This window comes from Ceratotherium simum, chromosome 37 (genome assembly GCF_057802395.1).
Source record: "Ceratotherium simum simum isolate JZ-2026a chromosome 37, ASM5780239v1, whole genome shotgun sequence".
NCBI classification, from domain to species: domain Eukaryota; kingdom Metazoa; phylum Chordata; class Mammalia; order Perissodactyla; family Rhinocerotidae; genus Ceratotherium; species Ceratotherium simum.
In genome coordinates this window covers 26,478,899-26,498,356 of record NC_141936.1, presented here as the reverse complement: position 1 = coordinate 26,498,356, position 19,458 = coordinate 26,478,899, and the positions used below count along the sequence as shown (strand labels likewise).

General features: G+C 35.4%; 1 protein-coding gene across 2 annotated transcripts in view; it reads right to left on the bottom strand.

Moving 5' to 3' along the window:
* ERBB4 (erb-b2 receptor tyrosine kinase 4) overlaps positions 1-19,458 on the bottom strand; it is a 1,114,653-nt gene that overhangs the window by 520,443 nt on the left and 574,752 nt on the right. The window lies entirely within an intron of this gene.

Here is a 19,458-nt window from a genome sequence, read left to right as displayed (position 1 = left end):
TTACAAGCTATTAAATTCGTTCGATTTTTTTCTGTTATTCTGCCTTATGTCAATTTAATTCTTAGACCTACCAGAAGGACCTAGAAGGTAGAGAAATAGTTCTTCCTCCCCTACACATTAAATTATTCCTAGAAACACTTTTGTTATCTTCATAGAAGCTCAGATTAAAAGCAACAGCTACTCCCTTGTTGAGATTCTGGGACTGGAGGGATTGGCTGTTTTAACTGAGATTCTCGTGTCTAAAATGAGTCTCTTTCATACTTCATTCAACTTTTTACTCTCTGGTCTTGCCAAATAGCATGTGTAACTTACACATTAGCTTAAGAATATATCCTTTTGCTATGGGCACTCTGGACATCATTATATGTTAATGCTGAGAATGCATATGTTCAACCCACTTTGAACAGAGCCACGCGTAAGTAGGTGACATATAATTTACCCATAATGAATTATCTGATGATAGTGATGGTGAAGATCCTATGCGCCTTATCCCACATATCCCTTCCTCCTACCCAGACAAATAATGTAAATTATAGGAAAAAGAAGATGATAGCAAATTTCTCAACCCAAGACTTGTTGCTCTAACTTTTATGTCTGGAAGGGCTCATGGAACCAAAGGATTTTGAAAGAATTATAGTAGGTAAATACAAAATTCCCATATTGAAAAGCAACAAATTGTGGCTTGATTCTGGTCTCCTAAGTTTTCTGTTTTCTGGTATTTATAGTCACATTTTTTCAGGGACTCTTAAAACCTTTCTGTGAACAAATATCTTGAAACATCTCAGTAGGAAATTCCACTGCAGATAACATGAGCTACAAGGCGTGCTGATTGCAAATAAAATTACAGGAAATAACTTAGTAACGGTAGGATTGCTTAATGCCAAAAAAGACTCAATAACAGAGTAAAACGTCTGGGTAAAAGGTCAAGAGATATCAAAAAGTGTCAATTAATTTTTACAGTGTCTGATAAGGTCACGCGGTCATGTCAGTCATCCATTGTCCCTCTCCCTTCGGCCATCAGAAAGAATCTGAGTAGCACAAACTTTTTAACTATCTCAGAGCTTTTTATGAGAATAAAAACAACTTTCAAACAGATGGACTTATCTAAGGCAAGTACAATGGTAAGAAAGGTGGGCTCAACTTCCAGGCAGCGCTGGACTCAACACCTAGCCTTCACACTTACTGGCTTTGTGGTCTTGATCAGATTGTTTACTCTCACTGAGCCTCAGTTCCTCTATCATTAAAACAAAGATAGCAATACCTCTATTATAAAGGTCTTATAAGGATTAGAAGATACAGGAAAAATATCTGGCAAATAGTAAGTTAAATAGATGCTAGCTATTACAAATATTATCTCTAATAAGAGCCAAAGCAGATGAACTGTCTGTGGACAATCTGAGTTGAAAATAAAATGAATTATAACATCATTTCGTAAGAACCACGGCTTTTAATCTCTTTGTTATGCGACCTTGGGTATGTTTATATCTTGCCTCTTCAACTTGCAATTTATACCTAAATTACAGGATTGGTTCCTTATACTGTTTCTGTGTACGTTACAGCCCTTAGTACAGACCCTGGCCCTGAACAGACATTCAGTGATGGCTGTTGGATGGAGTGTAATTGAAAGGTTGAAAGCAATGCTTAAGGTCTTTTTAGATATTATTTTCCATGGAAAATGATTTTATAAACTTTCTGCTGATAAAAAACATTATTTGAACAACACAATCACGACTTATGCCCAAGGACCAGAGTGGTAAACGGAAATCATCAGAACGTCCCAGCAAAGAGAATACCCTGACGCTGGGTCTGCCTCAGTAAGTTTAGTCCCAGAAATTCTGCCTATTTTGTCAGCCTAAGAGTGAATGCCAACCTAAAGACATTTCTCAATGTGGTGTGCGCTTCTGCTGACTAGACCTGATTGATTTCCATTGTCAGTGTAAGCTTCTATAGCTGCTTTGTTCAAGGACCGAATACAACTGAAGATCATTAGAGCCTTAAATGCTGCGAAACTCTTCTAACCAAAGGGACAATTTGTTCTGCTCATGGCATTTTATGATGGAAATCAAAAGAAATGGAAAAATGAAAGACATCTGAACAACTTTCCATACCATATTAGCAATAAACCTAGACAAAAAATTCATGGTTTGTTCTAAAGGACAGAAATTTATAACCACTTCTCTCATATACTATTTTAAGAAAAAATGTGAAAACTGCAGTTATAAACTTCCCAAGATCTTCAATGGATGTCATTCAATTGAAGATTAGAAGAGATTGTACTGCTTCATTGGGCTTTCCATTTAACTCTAGGTCATTCCAGAAAAATCAGTCTTATTTTTAACTCTCTATTTCATTTCATAACTCTTATAACAACTGTTTATTTTTTGTATTTGACACAATTCCCTTATTCTTTTATCTTAGTTGATTTTCTCTAATTTGGTCCTTAGTAGGAATAGTGAATAGTTCCTTAAATGTTTCTTCATCTACCTTAAGATTTAAGTGATTGCAGTACCTCACGATTCCTGGATATTTAACCAGTGTTTAGAAACAATTTTATACACATTAAAAGCAATTATAGATTCTTGGCTAAGTGTGTAAAACTGTTTCCTAGATGTTTTTCCTATTCAAATTATGCATCAAATCCATGTTTATTAGTTATTTTTCTTTAATATAAGCATCCCTTTGAAAATGTTTACTTTTGTCAAAACCTCTGTAACAAGTCAAAATAGTTCTGAATTCTTAACTTCTACCCCAGTGTCTTATGCACTCATACCCAATTAGGTACCATCCATAAATAATACAAATATATTCCATCAGTCAAGACATCAACGAATATAATAGTGATTACTTATGGTCAGCAGATTTGAAATTAAATAAATTTGTAGTATCATAGAGAAGAGCAGGGAGCGGAGAACTTTGTGGGGGGTGGGGAGTCCCCTCCACTGGTAATGACTGTAGAATTTATGTGTTCTCTGACAGTGACAAATGCAGTAGCAAATTGTAACCTCTCTATCAGTAAGACTTTCCATTAAGTTTCTCTAGACAATTAATTTCTGTTCCTTCCCCTACATCAAGTCCGGGAATATTCAAAGCAGAGAACACTCTTAACCATGACATAATATTAAGAAATTTACCAGAAAAAAATTAATAAGCTTATAGCAAATATTACGTATTCCTGCTTCATGTAGAGATAGAATTTGACTGACTATAAACCTCATTCATAATCAGAAACCTCCAAATGTGATGGTGTATTTGGCTCGGGAATCTTGCTTTCAGTTTTCCCACTTTCCTTAAAATTCCAATGATTATGCCACCTTGGCAAGCAGGGACTCAAAGTCTGATCTAATTAGATTTGGAAAAATAGAGTAATGTGAAATGTCCTGTACCTAACTGTGGTAGTGTTGAATTCATGCTTATTATACACACCACGAAATAACACTCAAGGGGTGGAGGATATGATTCAATCCTTCCCAGCAAAACTGCTGAATCTCAGCCACTACCAGTCAGTCTCTCAGATGCTAGTGCTGCTGCAGTCTCTACTTCCTAAGAATCTACAGGCCATTCACTCACCACTGGCCAGTTAGCCAGCTCTTAACTCACGACTTTCTAGCAGTGAATATCTTAGTTCCACTGAAAAGAGGACTACTTAGCTCACCTCTCTCAAAGTCATCATTTTTTTTCTCTTTCTCCTGTGTCTTTCTGAGCTGGTCAGAGAGTTCTAAATTGTCCCCCTTCAGGTCTACATTCCCAACTGGTCCTTCATCGCCTGACATCACCTTGACTATATCCCTGTATCATAGACTGGTTACACTAGAGGTAGGGTTACACAAATTAAATTGGAAGTTTTGGTAGATCTGTTTACATCATCACACACAAATCTCAATTTTAAGTATCTATATTTCAAAAAGATCAGTACGGTTAAAAAGTCCATCATCTCTAATTAAAAAATATAATTTTTACATGTGTTTATACAGGTAATGTCATCAACTAATGGCCCCTAGGAACTCAAGAGAAGTTTCAGACGCATTCGACTGTTTCTCTAATTTGTTTTTTTTTTTTTCTTTTTTGTTTTGTTAAGAGAGGCAACCACCAACCACCCTGAACCAGTGCAAACCCCACCACAAGGAGGAGGCCTGCACAGGTGGGCTGAACGGTGCCCAAGAGATGACTTTTGCCTCATTTTTTAATGCTAAGCCCTCCACCCCGAGAGGAGCTTAGGCCTTATTACCACAACGTGCATGCGATGTATGTGGAAGCGTATTTTCCAGCTGCGCCTTCACAAGCCAACACCCACCTCTCCCTTTGGAATATTCATTCCTCTTCCAAAACAAAAGGCCCCTGCTGCCCTGTGCTCTGGGAGCCACAACTTTGGAAATGATTCCGCGCGGCCTCCTATTTGCTGCAAACAAACTCTACTTTGTGTGACAACTACTTCTGGTGGAGAGTCTGATTTTAACTTGCCAGGAAGTGAACCCACTTTGGTTCAGCAACAGTAGGATTACATTTTTAAACCTGAATTCCAAATTGACATTTTAACACTCTTTATAACTATTTAAAACATAATATTGAATTCATTTTCCCATCAGATATACGCATTAAGCTCCAGTGGTTTGGGGAATCGAATTTTAGCTGAAATTAGATACACTGCATAAATGCAAAGCAGTGAGAATATTTGGAGACCTTTGAATTAAACTTTGATTAATTATAGATAGGACTGAAATCAAAAGGGAATTATTAGTTGTTAGCACTTTCATATAACTGAGGCTACACATGAATCAAAGCATTATAATTTTGGGCCAGCCGGGTGGCATAGTGGTTGGGTTCGTGTGCTCTGCTTTGGCGGCCTGGGGTTCGCGGGTTCGGATCCTGGGCATGCACCTACCCACCACTCATCAAGCCATGCCGTGGCGGCAACCCATATACAAAGCAGAGGAAGATTGGCACAGATGTTAGCGCAGGGCCAATCTTCCTCACACACAAAAAAAGCATTGTAATTTTTATTCACACTGTATATATAATGAGTATTTTCCTCCACAGAGAACCAAATGGGCTAGGATAATACAGCCCAATGATTGAATTTGGGTGCCACAGTTGAACAGGTCTTAGTTTGACTCTTGTCTCCATTACGTATGGACCTTGTACAAGTTATTTAAACTTAATTTCTCTTCTGAAAACCAGGACAAATTTCTGCTAAATGCTTAAAAGTTAAAGATCTTCAAAAGATGATCAATTTCATGATATGATTATTGTTAGTGCAATTATGCAAATATTTGAAATTATTTTATGTAGTTTAGAAATGGTAAATAATATGCAAGCTAACATATATTTCATATTAAAATTGATTAATTAAACAATTGGTGCTATGTAGTGCACAAAGGTGCACACTCCAGTCAGACCACATTTTCTGGGCTAATTTTGCCCCCTGAAAATTCATATGTTGAAGTCCCAACTCCCAGTATCTTAGAAAGTGGCTGTATTGTGAGTAAGGTCTTTAAAAAGGTAATTAAGTTAAAATGAGGTCATCAGGGTGGCCTAATCCAATATGATTGGTGTCTTTAAAAGAAGAGAAAATTAAGACACAGACTCACATAAAGGGAAGATGATGTGAAGAGACATAAGGGGAAGACAGTCATCTACAAGCCAAAGAGAAAGGCCTCAGAAGAAACCAACCCTGCTGACACCATAATCTCAGACTTCTAGCCTCCAGAATTGAGAAAATACATTTCTGTTTAAGCTACCAGGTTTGTTGTACTTTGTTATGGCAGCCTTGGCAAACTAATAACCTGCCTGAGTTCACATTCTAGCATTTAGTAGTTTCATGTTGGCTGAATTATTTACCTTGCTATGCCTTAGTTTCTTCATTTGTAAAATGGGGATATTAAGTTCCCAAATTCCTAGGATTATTTTGAGAAGCAAATCCGGGTAAGTCACCTAAGAAAAAGTCTGGCTTATAGCAGGCTCTCGGGATTAGTTGTCATTCTTTTTCTGAATCCAGAATCTTATTCTTCTTCAGTACACAGCCTCTGTTGCACAGCGTATATAAAATTGAGTTTCTCTATTGCTAAAGGAATAACTACACATTACCAAAGTTTAGATCAGAAAACTGCTTGACACCATTTCAATCTACAATCAAGAGTGACAGTTTCATGTCTGAGGTCTCTTATAAATGTGATTTTTCCTCTCTCAACATTTAAGGGAGGAAAACGGGCCTTCGTGAAATGAAATATGACAAGAACTGTCTCTTTTGAAAAGCATAAGGGAAATGGCCTTTGAGGATTCAGAAGTTAGAGGTGACTGCTTTTGTGACTAGTGTGTTGTTATTTTTAAATGAAAAGGGTGAGCAATTTCAGAAATAAGAGAGACAAAGTATCAGGCTTAGATTTGACAAGACTGCCAAAGTATACTGTACTATCTGTCTAAATATCTGGCAGCAAAACAGGGAAAAAAAGACTTATAAAGAATAAATATTTGAGTCTATTTGAGACAAATATTTGAGACAACAAGGTCTTATATTACTTATGTGTTCTTCATATTCAATTCAAACAAATGCAGCAGATATTCTATGGGCATCTGTGAGTACATCCAGGACCACGGACAATAACGTAAATTGAGATCAGGGGTTTGGAGACTGGAAATGAAAATGCTTTCCATATTTAAGTATCTTTATGCAGCTCATAGCTTTCTAAGTGGCTACTTACTATTCTTAATAATTACATTAACTCATATTTATTTAGCGTTTTCTGCATGTCAGGCATCTTTATGTGTCTTATATCATTTACTGGCCCAATCAACTCTTGAGTTAAGTACTATTTTAGACATAAAGAAACTAAAGTTCCTATTTTATAGATAAAGAAATTAAAGTTAAATAACTTGCCTCAAGTCACATAGACAAAAAAAAGCAAAGGAGGAAATATTAAGAAAAAAAATCTGTCTTATTCCAAAGCACGAAATCCCAATCATTTTGAGATATTTCTTTCCAAAATTGGTGACAATTACTCCCTGTTGAAAGTAATATCCATTGCAACATGGTCTAAAATTGTGACTTAAGAATAACGTATTCTTTTCAAGGTTTCTCTATAACAAAAAACATTAAGTCAGAACACCTCTCAAAGATAACTGTGGCATGATTCTGATATTTTTAAATTCAAAACATGTTAAAAGGTACAAAAAAACCCCTAAAATTTAAAATAGCATTCTTGTAGGTGCCAAGAAACTAGAGGTCTTTTTAAATGAATATGTAGAATCACATGAGATACTGTACATGAATGCACAAAGTAAATAGGAGACAGCAATCCTACTGCAAAAGGGTTGAGTACCACGACCAGGCCCACCAGGAGTGGAGGTAGAAAAAGCAAGTTCTTTGAATTTGGAGAGCTGCTTCTTAGCTGTATGACCTATGTCATAGTACTTGGCTGAAAATGGGCTTTCTTTCTTTTTTTTATTTTTTTTGTGAGGAAGATCAGCCCTGAGCTAACATCAATGCTAATCCTCCTCTTTTCGCTGAGGAAGACCGGCTCTGAGCTAACATCTACTGCCAATCCTCCTCCTTTTTTGTTTTTTCCCCAAAGCCCCAGTAGATAGTTGTATGTCATAGCTGCACATCCTTCTAGTTGCTGTATATGGGACGCGGCCTCAGCATGGCCGGAGAAGTGGTGCGTCGGTGCGCGCTCGGGATCCGAACCCGGTCCGCTAGTAGCAGAGCGCACACACTTAACCGCTAAGCCCTGGGGCTGGCTCTGAAAATGGGCTTTCTTAATCAAATTTTTGAAAGAGAAAATTAAAGACTGTTACTTTTGCTTAATCTAGAAACTAAACAAATTAATATCGAAAAGCAAGTGTCACAGAGTAGATACTTAATAAATAAGCACTTGACATCCTTTCCTCAAAAAAGTCTTTAAGTCTCTGTGCTTTCTTCTTTATCCACCCACCCATCCATCCATCCATCCATCCACCCACCCACCCATCCATCCCCCCACCCACCCACCCATCCACCCATCCATCCATCCATCCAATTATTTATTCCACAAATGTTCATTATCCACCTACTCTGTGAGAAGCACTGTTCTAGGTGCTGGAGACACAGTGGGTCACAAAACAGACATGGTTCCCACTTTCATGGTGGTTACTTTCTTCATCACTTCGAATCTTAGTCTAATGACAAGATGGGCAGTAAGAACAAAAAAGGCTCAGCTAAGAAAGATATACAGTGACTTGAAAGCTAACTCATATTTTTGTTTCTTTAAGAATAAATTGGTTATTTTAGAATCTCTTGCCTTAAACATATCTCCATCTTGCAAAAAGTTATCCCATATTCTGTCACCCTTTGCCCCCTTCCATTTCTGAGAAAGAATTTGCATTTTTCTTTTGACCTGATCTTACCAAGAGATGCACTTGTGTTTGTGTGCATGTGTGTTTTCAGCAGCCTCAAATAAACAACTTTACCATCAAACATTTCGCACCCTTTTGTCCCTTTACAGAAATTTTACAGTAAAGAAATCGCTAAAACGTCTTCTAAGATAGCATATATATTACTTACTAGGTACAAAGTATATTGATTTTAAAATATATTTAAATGTCATGATTTTTGCCTATTTTGGTTTCATTCAGTCAATAAACTGTATTTATAGTGTGTTAGAAGCTCTGCTTTGTTCTGTGGTTAGTAAGCTCCCACGGACCTAGCACCTGGTTTGTGGTTTTAAAATACACTTTTCTGAAATACACTTCAAAATACATTTTCTTTTCAAATTTCTTGGAGAAACTTCAGATTTTGGGTTTGGGGCAAGAAATGTAAAAGATGAGCCTGAAATATCTCATTATACCAGACAGCAAGAACACTATCACAAATTACTATGGTCAGGTCAAAAGGGCTCAAGAACCAATTGGAAGAGACCCTTCTTGGTCAACAATGGGGCAATTAAAATTTCAAAAATGATAATAATTATACATATTGAGTCCCATCAAATATATTTAAATCTATGAGTTAATAATAATATTAAATGAAATTAGTCACTTTTGGACAATAATATAGAACCACTTCTTTTTCTTAAAAATCAGTAAATAAAAGAAAATAAATCAAACATTTATCCTTTTTCTTCTCTATGAGCTATATCGCTGGGTAACCAAATAACAGATTAAAGGAAGCATATTTTTATAAAGTATTCCAACTAATAAATAGGAAAAAAGTGAAAATGAGTAGTGATCAACTGGTTTATTAATTGTAACAAATTTACCATACTGGTGTAAGTTGTTAATAATAGAGAAAACTGAATGTGAGCTATATGGGAACTCTGTAATTTCTTCATAATTTCCCTGTACATCTAAAGCTTTTCAAAAAATAAAATTTATTTTAAAAATCATAGCAATATCACTTTGAAATTCCTTATGAATTAAGGGTTCTAGGTCATGGCTGGGCATTGCAAATGATGTCACGATAATAGAGAGGATTTATGGGAGACCATTCTCCATGGCGCTCCCCCATGGCTTGTATCAGCTCTTGTTCTGGACTATGTTTTCAAGGATGTGTGTATAGCAGACAGCATTGGAATATAACGATAGTTTCTCCCTCCAGGGCAGGGGGCAAATTTGCTAGCACCCTCTTTAGAAGATTGAGATTTCCTAAACTTGAAGTTCTTCAACTGTGACAAAAATCCGTTCTGTGTACAGTATCTACTTGTGCCCACTTCCCAGTCTCCCCCATGGGAGTTGCTCGGGAAACAATGGAAACGTAAAGCTCTTGCTGAATTCTGTGCCACAGAGTCTCATGTGTTCTGCCAACACAAGTGCCAGGCTAAGCTATTAGCTTGCAAACAGGCGAAAATCTCAGATTCATGACAGTTCTCAACAACAACCAGTCATTATGCACCTCTGGCTGAACAAATATACCACCACCTCTGTCTTCAGCAAAGGGACTGAACATAAATGTGATCAAGTCTCTGGATCCAACTGCCAATTTGGAGGAACTACAGAAGACAGAGGAACATGTTCATCTCTATCATAAGTAAGCAATCAACGAAACCCAGGCTCTGGAAAACTCTACAGAAAAATGTCCCAGGCTTGACTGGATATTATAAAGGGGAAGGGAGGGAGGAGGAAACTGTAATTAAAAATCTTAAAATAAATTTAAAAAATCTTTTTACAAAACTAAACTATAATGTCTAGGGATGCACACTTGGGTGATTATAAAACTATAAAGATACACAAGAGAGTAATTTCTTTAAAAGTAAGAATAGTGGTTACTTTTGTAGAGAGAAAGGTTTGAGATTGGGAGGGGCACATAGTTGAGTTTCTGGGGCTGGTTAGCAAAGTTCTATTCCTTGATGTAGACTGATAGTTACAAGAGTGTGTGCCTTTTAAAAACTCCTTGAGTATTTGTCTCGTGACATTTTCAGTATTTGTGTTATATTTGCAAGATAAAGGTTACAAAAAGAAATCATTAGGTGCAAAAACAAGGAAGCACATAGAGGTGTCCCTTTATGTCTCCACATCTTGCCACTTGATATCTGAAATTTAGGAATCAAACAATTTCAGATTAGATGATCTTCCTTGCTATCCAATCCTCTCTATTCAAACTCAGGAACTGACTATGTTAGAAAGGCACCCTTGTGCAAGCTAGGAAGAGAGGGTAATATGTCTAACGGCAAAGTGCCTCGAGAGAGCCAGGTGGGTTCTAAGCTTTAAAAGCCCTGAATGGAAAGTGAGGCTAGGAAGATAGGGGACCCAACTAGAAAAACGTAATGTAGAAATTCAAATTTTTATCTTTCAGGCAATGGGGATTTAATGGCTCTGTACACAGGGAAATTAGGCTGTGACTTGTTTTGTAGAATTATCCACCTGGTTGCAGTGTACAATGGGGTAGGAGGATGGGAGGCTGATAGAAAGACAAAGGCTAGGAAATTCTTGCCAGGCAAGAGATGATGATGGCAGTGAATACAGAATAGCCAGGACTGAGATTCAAGCCATCTTTTTGAGGTGGAATAACAAGTACTTTAGTAATTTACTGGACATGGGAATTAAGGAAGAGAAAGAAGCAGGAAATGATTGCAGTTTTTAGCTTGGGAGACTAGAAAGGTGGGGCTGTCTTTAACTGGGATAAAGCACAACTTTGTGGAGAGGATTTTCCCAAATATGATATGAACTTTTGGTTATCTGAAGCTAAATTAACATATTCTTCTTTGTAAATTCTTTTAAATGAAATTATGATCTGTATGTCTGTTAAATCTGGATAATAGCCCCATGTTTGGCATAATTTTCCATGTGTTTAACATGTTTTTAACTTAAAAATAAATTATGTTAGCACCTGCACTTTCATGTATATATATGGGTGTCAGTTTATATTATTTTCTAAATAGATGTAAAACAGTGGTTTTCCACTGGGAGTGTTTTGTTCCTCCGGGGACATTTGGCAAGGTCTGTATCCATTTAGAGTGGAGGGAGGGTGTGCTACTGGAGGGAGAGTGTGTTACTGGCATCTTGTGGGTAGAGATCTGGGATGCTGGTAAACATCACTCACGCAGAGGACAGCCCTCGCCCACCCCCAATAAAGAATTTTCAGGTCCAAAATGTCAATAGTTTCAAACTTGAGAAACCCTGGTGGAGACTTCTTAATTTGAGGCAACTTTGATTTTAATGTTTGTAGAGTTACTTTGGGGGTTTTCTAGAAGTAGTGAAAATTCAGCATCTGCTAGTGTACTGTTACCATGATCCATAGCACATGTGTACAATATGAAGAAGATTTAAACTAATATTCTTATATTAATATCTATTTTCTTAACCTAAATTTATCATCATATGGATACAAAAATATAAACAGATAGAAAAATAGGTAACTATATAGACAGACTGATAGAGATAGCTGGGTGGATGGTGGATGGATGAATAAATAAATATCTATTCATATGGATAAATTATATACAAATAAGTGTTCTTTCTCTCCTTTTTTTACATTGTAACCTAATTTTGCAGTAACAAAGCTTTCTACATTGATTCTTTTTTTCATTCACTCTTAAAATCTTGCCTAATGCAACTCAGGGACGTTAAGGCTAAGATGTTATATGTATAAACAAATTTATAAACAAACAAAGTCAGCCATTTCCTTAATAGGCATAAGTCTCCTTTCTCTTTGACAGGGTATCTTTTGCTAGAAAAATTATATTGTATAGTCTCCAAGCTGTTCTCAGTAACCAAACTAATTTATATATAAAAAATAACCACGTGTCCTTGCTAGGAACAAATGAAAAACTGAACAGTCTCCTCCTAACTTCTTACATGTGCAGTAGACAAATGCTAGTGATCATCTTTTTAGTTATTCTCATTTATTGAATTCCCTTTAAGCCAATCAGCAAAGATATATGGAGTTTCTCTCTCCTGAGCCAACTTCACCACGTTCCTCTTGGGGAGGGCTTTATTAATCACACTAGTCTTCAGCAGTGATTGACAACACTGGATTACACTCCCAAGGGGGGCTATTAGGTTCATGATATGCTCATTAGCACTAGAGACATTCATACTTTCTCTTCTAGAGAATGAATGTGGGCACTGACTTATTCTCATTCTAATCCCTATCTTCATCATCTTCATCAACATCATCACAGCATCATCAGCATTTTATATGGACATTGCAATTTATAAAGCCCTTCAACATCAACATGATGTTTAACCTTCAGTCAGCAACTTCTGAAACGATTCATTAAATTTCAATAGATTTTTTTTAGAATTATGTTAAACTACAAAAGGTGTCAAGGCTTTAAGTTCGTGAACTACAAGAATCTTAGAAAGGTACTGATAATAATAAGATTATGACATAGGTGACATTTGATGTAACAGTCTTGAGTTACACCACTGAAAAACATTTTGCCTTCTTTTCCTAGAACTTGCTCTCTTAATCCTACATTAATTTCCTTCAGCAGGCCCCAATCCTAACATCTGATGCAATCTCTACTAGCTGACACATGGATATAAAACTTATAAAATAATTCAGTCTTAGGTCTATTCAGACATAGTTACCTTTTAGAAAGTGTTAGTGTATGAGAAGATAGATAAAACAAATTAGGTCATGGGTATTAAGTTTCTGCAAAAAGATGTTTTCCTACTGTTCAAATTAACTTCTATTGCTACAGTCACAACACTACAGCTTCTATTGTTACTCTTATTACCATCGTGACCACTCTTACAGCTGATTACTTTTATGAGCATCTACTATATAGCTGGCTTTGTACTCGATGCTTTTACATAGGATATCAAATTTAATTATCACTATCCCCATCTTACCTTCTTTTACAGACTTGTCTAGTTGATTTGTTCAATTATGCCACAATTCCTCCACATATTCTGTCACCTATACTGCACAAACACAAGGCCATTGCTAATTCCATAATTTTTATAATTAATTTCTCCTGCATTAACACAAAATAATTTATTGACACTGACATGCCATGAAATGGGGAAAGACAATAGGGGCAGCATACAAAAACATTTTGTGCATCAAGGGTTCTATTGAAAATATTATGTTTTCTGTCATTAGACTAATATTCTCGGTATTTTACTAAAAAAAATCTGCTATAGATGCTAGGAGATGTTAGGAGAGATGTTAGACATGTTACTATTATTTTTATAATAGTAACAAAAAATAAATATCTTATTTGGAAAAGGAAAAATATAATAGTTTAAATCATTGACAATAATTTTGATAATTCGTAGATGTAAATGATCAATATAATCTGTATTGGTATTAGGTTTTTAAATTACCATCAAGATATAAATATGCCATCTTCAAAAAATATTTGTCTGAAATAATCACATTTGAATACATGCTCTGGTTTTGAAAGACGTTTCCTGAAGTAACAATTCTACTTTCCTCTCTTACTTGAGACACTAGAGTACAAGTAAAAGTTAAAATCAACCAAATTGTTATATACAGAAGTTTTCTTAAGTGATAAGGTAATTTAAAGCAGAAAATAAAAGTCGATACTATTTTCAGAGGAAATGAAAGAAACCAGAATTTGAAATTCGGAATTATTGAGGTAACACTGAAACTTGAAAAGAAAATCCATCTTGCAGCCTATATCATATACTTTAAAAAGCTATTGGTTTCTATACCTGTTTCTATAAACTTAAAGTTAAGTGCATTTACTTTTATTCACAAAAAAATAAAATAAAGTTATGTTACAGAAGAAGGGCAAAACATTTATCTTTATCATCACATTTAAAATATTATCTCAATTTTTAAAAATATTTTAACATTAAATTTATTTTTAAACACCAAAATGGAAAAAATAAAACACCACTCAGTGTCATAAGGCAAATGGGTTTTAAAAAATATTAGAAAATATTCTATTTCATGTAGGTGCTTAAATACCATTGGATATTTTTTTTGTCTGTACATTTTTAAGTATTATATTAAAATTTTGAAAATGTTACTTGAGAAACCAATACCCTATATTTCTCTAAGGGTATTATAGGCTTCAGAACACATTCTGCTCAATTTCATCTGAATTTTATCACATCATTATAGAAAAGACAGAGCAAATGAATGTTCATAGAGATAAAGTGAATTTTAGATTCATTAGTGTCCAAGTTTTGTGTAATTTTAATTGCCTCACAAACTAAGTAATGAGCTTCAGGTAGCAGATTATGTGTCTTTTTTTTTTTAACAGCAATCTCCTGTACAGCGCCTAGCATTATACTTTATATATAATATGGTAATTATTCAATATTTATTACATTGAATTAAATGCGCTGAATATTGAATTTATAACCTTGACTTCTAAGACTTAGAGTTCTAAGAGGACAAATGCCTGAATGTTTCCTCTGAATATACTTTAAACCTATAGAGAGACAATTGTTCAAAATCTTAACTTTGTTGAATCTGTTCAAAATAGACCATTCATTTATTCCTTATTCCCTCATTCAGTAAGTATTTAATAAATGCTTGCTAAGTGCCAGGTCTAGGCTTTGTTTGGGGAATATCTGGATAAATAAAACCAAGAATCTTCTCTCTCAAAGCTTGGCATGTAACAGAGAACTGCAATAAGTATATGAGTAGTTGCACTTAAGATAAATGTCATAGAAAGTGATAAAGGTAAAGAATTTTGAGGTGACAAATATGTGGAAATTATGATAAAATGCAGAGAAAAACTCAAGTATTTCTACCTTCCAATCATTTAGTTATCATTCATAAACATGGTAGGTAAAATGGAGAACTATCAAAAAAATAGCAACAACTTGAAAATTTATGAGCAAGTCTCCACGGATGATGGGACGATGGCCAAATTAGCTTTCCTAAGAAACCAACAGAGAACACCGCCCTAGAAAAAGATCAAAAGTTGATTTCATTGATAAATAGAGATAAAGGGAATGTACGCAGAAGATGCTCTGAAATAGTGACCATACAGTGCAATGCCAGTCAGCATCAAAGCAGAGTCAAGAGGGAACCAAACCAGCATAATGTGGAATTCAGTTATATTGTTTCCTCGTGGAATTAGAACATTTTATCTTAGTAATTAATTCATTAGTTAAAAATGTGCAAGTCATCATTACACATAGCATATATTATTTTATACCATTGGTTCAATAAAACCCTAAGGTTACTTGAAGTTAATCATTTGGGATATGAACATACTTTTTTTTTCTGTAGTGACCCTGACTATGTAAAACAAGCTAGAGTCTGATAAAGTATCAAACAATTTTTGTTGAAACTGCATTTAGGCTACATAGTTACTGCATTAAATTACATTAATTACACATTTAAAAGCTCCTGTCTATATATATCCCTGTATAGACAGGGATATATGGACTGACTGACATACTAAAGCAATGTAATAAAAATGTCAAACTCTTTTAAAAAGTCATTTTCTTGTGCTTTTAAAAAGAATATTCAAACTGAATATTCTTGCACTTTTTTTTCATATCACCGACTTGTGATTCCAAACTCCTTTAGCCTCCACTGGTTTTTCAGATGTACAGAACAAGCTTCAGCAAAACACCTTCAGGTTTTAACTGTGAATGGTTTGGGGGCACAGTTCATGAAAATTGTTTTTCTGGTGCTTGATAGTGAAGCAAATGGAGCATCATTTCAAGAATCGCTTGACCGAATTTAGGACTCTCTCAATATAATTTATGCTTTACTGTATTTTTATTTATTTTTTTTATTTTTATTTTTTTGTGAGGGAGATCAGCCCTGAGCTGATCCTCCTCTTTTTGCTGAGGAAGACCGGCTCTGAGCTAACATCTATTGCCAATCCTCCTCCTTTTTTTCCCCCCAAAGCCCCAGTAGATAGTTGTATGTCATAGTTGCGCATCCTTCTAGTTGCTGCATGTGGGACACGGCCTCAGCATGGCCGGAGAAGCAGTGTGTCAGTGCGCGCCCGGGATCCGAACCCGGACCGCCAGCAGTGGAGCACACGCACTTAACCGCTAAGCCACCGGGCCGGCCCTACTGTATTTTTAAAGTTGAGAGTTGTGGAAGCCCTCTAGGTGTGGTTGATGATGGAGATCTGAATTGAGTACTAAGGCAATTCTTATCCTATGGCCCATGGTAGCTGTAAGGATGCTCTTATAGAGCACTGTTTAACTAGACTACTGTCTAAGTGAGTTTCAAGTCACAAGTTACTTTTATTATCAGTGGCTACAATAGATAGCCACTGATGACATCATTTGGTGATACCAAATGCCCAAGATAGCTCAAAATAAAAACTCCACGAGTATGGAAAGGAAGGAAGGAAGGAGGAAGGGAAAGAAGTAGAGAGAGGGGGGAAAATGAAATAATGAAAGAAAAGAGTATGATGGAACAATCCTGAGAAGTTCTTAAGAACCTCAGTTGTGGTCCACATCATGCCAATTAGCTACATAACCTTGGGTAAATTACCTAAATCTTCTTCATCTTTTATTCTAAAGTGAAGGATGTCTCTTATACTATGTCCAAGATTCCTTCTATCTTTAATTCTACTTTATGAAAACTTTCTCATTATAGAAAAATAACTTTAGCAATTTAATGTTTATTCCTCTAAATATTTTCACCATGCAGAAGATAAATATTCAATCACCATGTTGAAATGCATACATTCATGGGATGACCATAAGAAACTAGTATAATCGATGATTTCAAATTCTTACATATTTATAATGCTCAAAAAACTCAAATCAAGAAATATAATAACCCCCACTCTTAAATAACTAATAGTAAGGAATATTTTTATACCATCAAAACCTGTTCCAATTTTGTCCAATTGATCCTGAACTCACTGATTCCAAGGTATTAAAATTAATTATAGCGAATGCTAAAAAACTTGTCTAAAAGATTGAAACAGAGACTCAGCCACACTTTTAATACTCATTGCTCCAAGGTCTACATTTTGGAGCTGCACCTTGCTCATTTCACAGAACAACCTCATTTGAAAAAGACACAAGTCAAAGGAAGATTTGGTACCAACTCCATCAGAAAGACAACTTATAACTACAAATTTGTACTCTGCTTACTTAGTTCATATCACTTGTTTCAAATTATCTCTTTCGAAAGATAAGCTAATTTGCAACTAAAGAGGATATTCTTTGACTATTTATCAGTATCAGGGTGCCTTACTCAAATGTGTGCCTCGTTTACCTCCATTCCATTTACTTCTTGTGCACAATTTTTCAATATGTCATTAGTAACAGAATTCATAGGTAGAGTCATCTAGTAAATGCCAATGCATTTATTATCAATAACCATGCTGGTCTCAAAAATAAGTGAGTGTTTGGGATTTATGCATTCTTAAATACTTTATTTTCAATCAAACCATTCTCTCACAAAGAAAGAAACATTGGGAAAAGAGGTCTCCTTCCAACTGGGCAATTATGCTCTACTAATATTATTCTATTTAAATTCTATTCTGAAAATCTTTTCTGTGCCTATCTGTGGGTGTCTAAGAATATTTTATTTCAGATTCATCTAGCACAAGAAAATATTCTTGATAATACAAACTATCATAGTTCATTTCATTTTTACTATTTTACATTCAATTGTGCAGAACTGTCACACAAGTTATGTTTTCATCTTTTGTTGAAATTGGTGATAACTCACGGGAGGTTTACCTATTAACATAATATGTTATTTGCATCAGCTGTTCCACTGGAGTTTTATAACGAAAGCTGAATCAATTAAAATGGATAAATCTCTAATAAAGTATAATTCTAAACCAGAATTTCACCATTCCTTCCCTGGGGAATGAGCAAGGATACCTGAGGCCATATTTTCTTAATTGTTCCACAGTAAAGCCTTGTGTTAATCACAGACTGCTTCAAAGAAATTCCCTACCGTTTTAATTAATCAGCTTCATTCCTTGTTCATTCGCAGAATTGGAAATATTTTACATTGTTTATCTTAGTTGAAAAGCCACCATTTATTTATTTATCTATTTTTAAGATTCAGGATATCATAGAAACAGAGTTCCTCCCACTGAGGATGGAAGGTGAATCAAGATCTCTGGTAGTTATTTGCAGTTGAGTGAGTCATTCATAGCTTCACTGCAGAAATTTTATCAGAAGGAAATTAAGTCAAATCTGCTTCAATGGTATATATGATCCTGCCAGGCATTTGCTCTTTTCTAGAATTATAAAAATATATCTGTTTTGTATCCATCTGGTAGACGATAGCAAATATCATTTACGTTTTAAAAACCAGTTGTAAAAAAACCAAATCCAAATTAAACTCAGTTGTAGCCAACAAGTCAACTGTAATATCTAAAATAGCTGAGACAAAAAGTAGTTAAACTTCTGGACAAGTGTCTGAAAATCAATTGCTATGTAGCCATGGCTTGCATATTCCAAGAAAAGAAAATAAACAGACAAAAGGAGTAACAAAAAAACACCAATTTCTACCTGTGTGATCTCGAGCAAGTTACTTAATCTCACTGTAAGATAAAGATTTTTAATAGTGCTGTACATTCTAGGGTGACTGCAAAGATTAAGTGAATGGCATTAAAAATTTTAATGTCTTTACGTAAAGACAATGTAGAGTAATGTTACGACTGTAAAAGAGCATAATCAAGAAAGAAGTGGAAATGCAGGAAAGAGTATCCTCTACCACACTCAACTGAGGTAGAAATGACTCAACTATGTACGCTTCTTCCCCTATGGTTAGTCAACCGTAACTGCCAGTGGCCATCCTGCCTGATCCAGAGAGACAGTTTTTCTGAGGAGGATAGAGAAACTGAGTCTTCAGAACACCATTGGTGCCCCCAGCATAGGGCCAACTTGGAAGTCTTTCCCTTAAACTTCCAGTTATAAGAACACAATAAGTCCTTTTTTGGCTTGAAAAAGACAGTGAGAATATAAGAAAGAAAGAAGATCCTGAAGTAATCTTGTGCAAAAACATCTTAGGTTTGTGACTTTTAGCCAAGCTAGTTGTTAAAACAAATCTATTGCTTGGTTTTTCTTTTCTTTTTTTTTTTTTTTTGATGATTTTTCCTATTCTTTGCCCGAACTTGT